At 42.6% G+C, this 6,000-nt stretch overlaps 1 protein-coding gene across 3 annotated transcripts in view; it reads left to right on the top strand.

Annotated features, from left to right (window-relative positions):
- Positions 1-6,000, top strand: part of chd9 (chromodomain helicase DNA binding protein 9) — a 163,058-nt gene continuing 157,058 nt past the window's right edge. For all 3 annotated transcript variants that reach the window (XM_080729294.1, XM_080729295.1, XM_080729293.1), the window contains exon 1: positions 1-224. The gene's annotated coding sequence lies outside the window, so the exon portion shown is untranslated. The remainder of the gene's footprint in view (positions 225-6,000) is intronic.

Raw genomic sequence — 6,000 nt, 5'->3', positions numbered from 1 at the left:
ACACATGCGTCTTAAATCCAAACTAATGAGCCACGCGTGTTTCTTTTTTATTTCTTGACACTCGACCTCGACGAACATTTTCTCCCTTTCTTTACCGGAGGCTGCCACCACCTCGTTGTGTCTCTCTCTCCCTCCCTCTCCCTCTGGGATAAGTAACGTTAAAAGGTTGCCTGTAGGAGCTGAGGCCATTTGCTCTGAGAAGATGAAGAGGATACTTGTGGAAGGTGAGATTAGTGTTAGAAATATAGCCTACAGGCACAAAGGAGGGGCCACCCCCTCTGAAATCTTAAAATCAGAGGTTTAGGCAAAATTTCCCCTGGTTATGTTCTGAGTGAGTCTGAGGAAACTATTTTACATTTACAAAATGTCCAAATAGTGTATTACTAAGCTGCACTTTCAGCCTTTCAGCCTATCTAGGCAACTTGTATCAGGCTGGCCTGGGGCCCCCAGTCTCAGTATGGGCCACAGGTTATGGGCTTAAGTGCTGGGCTGGCAATCAAGCCAGGCTTATTATGGTTGAATTGGCTCACACTATGTTCATAAGTTGTATACATTTCTGTTTGTCTGGTTGGCCAGTGATTGCGCTTATCTTGTATTTTTATTTACGGGGTAAGATAAGGCTTCAGGACACCTCCTATTTATTTGAGCATCCAGGCGCCCAAAAAAATGAACAAGTGGCCAATGAGTTCCACTTCAGGCCACAGATATGATAATTCGACAGACCGAAATGGACAGTAAACAAAGAACTTGTAATGCCAAAATGGTGGTAGTGAACAAAAGCCACTGTGCATTCCTGACAGGCTATATTGTGGCACCAGATTCAGGAGTGTCATCGTGTGTCGCTATCTTATGTCAATGAGTGAGATGCAACTGTCATAATAGGACAGATTCTGGTCCTAAAAAGTTAAAACAGGTGTCATGTCTTGAGTTGGCTTCGTGAAAAAGTAGTAAATTGCTCAGAGATAGTTTTGAAATAATTGGCAAATAGAATACCACTAGCCCTTACCCGTTCAAAGATATGAGCTCCGAAATGATGTGCAGTGTGTGGGTTATGGGATGTGTGCACTGTGCACACAGTATATGAGGGATGGAAAGTAACTTTAACTGGTGTTTGCATGATAATATGTAGGAGCATCAATGTAAGAAGTACCCGTTTCGTTTAATGGCTACAGAGATACTGTGTAATTATAGTATAGATGTGCATTTATTAGCCAACAGTTTTGTGTTTTTCAGTTGAAAATTTAAAATTTGATTGACCAAGAAACGGGGGATGGACAATAAAAACTGTTAAAGATAAGAAACGGGCGATGGGGAAAAAAAAGCAATAATTTTGCTTTTACAGTGTTATAAGATGTTTGGATATACAGGTATAGGGTTGTGTTCAAAGAACACTTTATTCAACCACGGAAAAAAACAGAATCTCTTAATGTCACCCACTGGCAATTTTGATGAAGCAATTGGGTATTTTTCCTTCCTGATATTTGGGCTCTTCACATCATATTCAATGCATGACAACAAGCAGTGTGAAACCAGCTGAGGAGAGCTACTCTGGAGAGGCTCTAGTAGTGAGTCTAATGAAACCACTCGGGCAATGGCCAGAGTGAAAGCAACTCTCAACAGAGCATCTTTCAAACAGGAGCCGCTTAAATAGCTTTAATGTGCTTTGACACGGTTTCTACTAGTGTCAGAAGCTCAGAACTCAGTTGGAGGGAAGAATCGCTGTTCTTCCACAAGGAATTCCATCACCATGCATTTTGCTGATGGCGCTACTCTGCAAAATACTGACTTCACCTGGGTGACACTCCATTTTGTTCTCTCTTAAAATGTGCCATTCCCTACTTTTCTTTTTTCTTCATAGACAGATAATGGAGAGATGGAGCCATTATAGTGGAGTCACAGCAGAGAAGGTTCTGATAGGATGCACCTTTTTATATAGCCTACAATAAGTAGCCTTTGGAAACGACCTAGGTCAGGAGCCTAATCAGAGACATCTCCTGTTTCCGTGGCATGAGGCAGCTTGATGTGCAAATGCACCCCCTGGACATGACTCTAGTATGTCACAGGGACTTGACAACCCTTAATACTGAGTGCCAGCAAGCAGGGAGTCATGCGACCGGGTATTTCCCGGTGAATCTGTGCGCAAAGGTGGGGGCCGATGGGCAAGGAGGGTTGCGAGCTTATGAGAAACAACTAAAATAAGGCCTTAAAACCTGGTGAAAACAGTTGCGTGCATTAGCGGAAGATGACGGTAAAGGAAATCATTTAATGGAAAACATTAAATTAACTTCTGAAAAGCCTAACACGGCCTTAAAACATGGCAAAAACAGTTGTGTGCATTAGCGCAAGATTAGATGAGGATAAAGGAAATCATTAAATGGAAAACTTTAAATTAACTTCTGAAAAGGCTTCGAAGCCTACACTATTATAGGCTACTAAAAACTAGTGACCCGCGATCTTGCCACACGTGAATAATTGTGGTTGTAAACAATAACACAGACAATATAAATCCTTAGTCTAGTTGTGGGAAGAAATGGATTTCATCATGGCCCCAAATAACTGGTCTCTTACTAAATCGGCAAGATTACATTACATAACATAATACATAAAAGCTAAGCTATCACCTCTCCATCATCAGCAATAGTCAGTGGTGCGTGTCCCCCACAATCCCAAGCCCCCACCGTTGCACACAGATTCACCGGGAAATACCCGGTCGTGGGAGTCATTGGGTACCATCTTTATCTTTGGCATGACTTGGTCAGGGAACACACTAACCACAAGGCCACTGAGCTGGTCCTAGCCTACAATGCTGTGTGTCTTCCTGCTGTATCTAATTAGCATACTTTGCCTGGGTTTAAATATTAATGGCCCATAGAATAATGACTAGATAGGAAATAAGCAGCCTTCTTGAATCTTCCATAGATCAGCATGCTGGTGGACCTGATGACACTTGTTGCCGCGGAGGATACCGACACATCATTGGGCTGAACAGAGATGATGTGTGGGTGGTGATGGAGACTGGCAGTTGAATAACATCAGAGCGATTAAACTGCTTTTGTAGTTGGAAGCCATCTCAAGATAAAGTTGTCTTGTGGCAATATCATTTCATGATTCTGTATCTAGTACTATTAATTTAATTGATTAGGTTGGAGACCTGCAGAGGTGGCCAGCAAATTTAAAAATGTCTTCCTCCAAATAATAATATATTATTTATTACAAATACATTTTACAACTTATTATTATACTTATACAGTGATGTTAATAGGTTTTTAATGTAATGAGTCCCGGGACCCAAGAAGGGTCTTTCGGATGAGTCCCAGGGATATTTTATGGGTCCCACAAAAATTCAACGCGTCATGTCATTTTTGACAAAGTGCAGCATTTAACTTGAATTGGTTATTATATGGTTATTTACATTGTTTATCTTACAAAATACATACAAAAACGAATGAAACAATTAAACTATAATAGTACCTTGAGATGAAGAAGCACTAGGGATGGAGCTCGTTAATTTTTATTGATAATTAGCACCTTATCGATGTTGCTTATCGAGCCGGGCTTTTATCGAGCCCACTATTGAGCTTTTTTCTGTTATTTTGTGGAAAGACATGATGAGACACTAATATATATATATATATAATTACAGTACTATTCATGAATTAATAATAATAGCCTACTGTAAAACTATACTATAAACTATAGGCTAACATTTCCATGTCTCTCCTTTTTTTTTTTTTTTTTTTTTTACAGTAAATGCATATCTATTTTTTCCATTAAATACATTTGACCAGGGCCTTCAAATACAGTACTTTAACAGACAGAAGGCAAGTCAACCTTTTTATTTTTGGAAAATATTTGAAGAAACTAAATGTGTACAGTCTCTTTAACAGTGTAATTTATAATGCATAGTACGACGGTGTCACGCAACAAAAAAATACCCAATCAACAAGCTCAAACCGTGTCTGTTCGCACCGCGTTGTGATCTTGTACATCTGCTATTTTCGGTAGACTGATAAGAAGTCACGCTGGCAACGCTACGGATTCATTCGCACGGAGCAATACATTATAACTCTATGGCAGTGATTTTGAGTGTCCCAAACGGATTATTATCGATGAAATCATTCATATTTTCAAGCACCACATACTTTGGGTGGAAGAGAACGGTTGTCGCGCTGCTTAAACAGCCCGCGTTGGAGTTGGAGTGGAGGAGAACTCCACTAACGCTATGGACCAGAGCTAGTCGCAGACGTGCAAAGTTATTGATTGCACTTGGGTCTTATGTGATGCACTATGGACAAGTGCCTGGCTCCGTCTGCATTGTCGAAGTGTTCCCTCCCGAGCATGATGTAACAATCGTGCTGCATATAGCCCATTGTATTTAGCTCTCCCCTTGTCTTTTCAAAAAGGTAACCAAACTTTTTAGTGTTTCACGCGTTCCACCGTGCGTTGTTCCGCGGCACGCATGCACTTCCAAAGCACACAACTATCGTTGACGCATTGTACCTCCCGGCCCCCGGCCGCGACGTGACGCTTACCCGATAACAGGCTCGACAAGCCAAACCCACGTTCGGTGGGGGAACCCTTCTTGGTGTATCACCTAACACGCTGTGCCACTATGGTCAGAGAGCGGCCCGGTGCTACGCTAAAACTAAGGCACCCATTGAATTCTGTGACCATGCACGGCACACAAAATAGCGTCGGTGGATTCCAAACACACACTGTCGTTAGTTCTATTGTCTGTTTTAAGACTTTCTATGCGGATTTCATTTGTGTTAACGTAGGGTACAGTAGCATGCCTTCACCCATGAACAATGGTGGCGTCTGTGGACTTTTTAAAATATTTTTTTTTCGCGACGTGGTAAATTATTTTAACGTGGACTCCAATGGAGGCGATGCGTCCGTGGGACCCCAGGACAATGACGTGAATGCGTCTCTAGGCAACGTGAATGCGTCAGAGACGCGGGACGCGCACGTAATGACGTCACTGCTTATACTTATACAAATTTAAATTTATATTCTTATATTCCATCATTATTTTTAACTGGAATCACTTTTTAAATACCCTAGTATACAGTAGTACCTTGATATCACCCAAGCCTACTTTTGACCTCCTTCTGTATTATCATTTCGTTCCGTCCAGTCTTTTTGTAGGCCTGCCTCAGCTGTTTGCTTAATTTTATAACTAAACAGCATTATCCTCTGTGTTAAGCCTGAGTTATACTTTGTTGAACGTTGGTGGATAGCAGCAATATGCAACACATTGTGTGCTTGTAGATTTGCAATTTTTACTTTCTCCTATGACATGCCCAAGACAGGGACGACTGTTTGAAAATGGTTAGTTTAACTCTTTGAGTCAAATCACCACTGCGTACAGCCGTACACCCCTACCACTGTACCTCTGTTGACAGATCAGACTTTCCCTGAGGAATTAGCAATTCTGCTTCTGCATAATCGTCTGTGACTGCCTGGTGCTGTTGAGAAGTTGCAGTCACTTGTACATTATGGAGAGACAGCCGCTGGCCGCCGCGTCCACGTCCATGGACGCGACCGTGGACGCGTCCATGGACGCGGCCGCGAAAAAAACGTCCGTGGACGCGAGGCCGCGTCCACGGACGCAAACGGCCGGCCGTCCCGGCCGTGGACGCGACCGTGGACGCGGCCGTGGACGCAGACGGCCGGGGACGCGGCCGTGGACGCGGCCGTGGACGAGGCCGCGGCCGTGGACGCAAACGGCCGGCCGTGGACGCAAACGGCCGGCCGTGGACGGGTCCATGGACGAGGTCGCGAAAAAAAGGCAGCGAAAAAGAAAAAAAAAGGTGTCTATTGTATGTATTTTTTGATGGAGAATTCAAATATGACCTTCTTTTTTGCATAGGACAACTCTAACCTGCATCAATTGGTATTTTATAATTGCCAATTGTACCCTATCCATCTAAAAAACAAATTGGATGTCTATTGTATGTATTTTTTGATGGAGAATTCAAATATTACCTTCTTTTTGGG

This window comes from Nannobrachium achirus (assembly GCF_963921795.1).
Source record: "Nannobrachium achirus genome assembly, chromosome: 7".
In the NCBI taxonomy this organism is placed as follows: domain Eukaryota; kingdom Metazoa; phylum Chordata; class Actinopteri; order Myctophiformes; family Myctophidae; genus Nannobrachium; species Nannobrachium achirus.
This window is presented reverse-complemented; position numbering and strand designations above follow the sequence as displayed.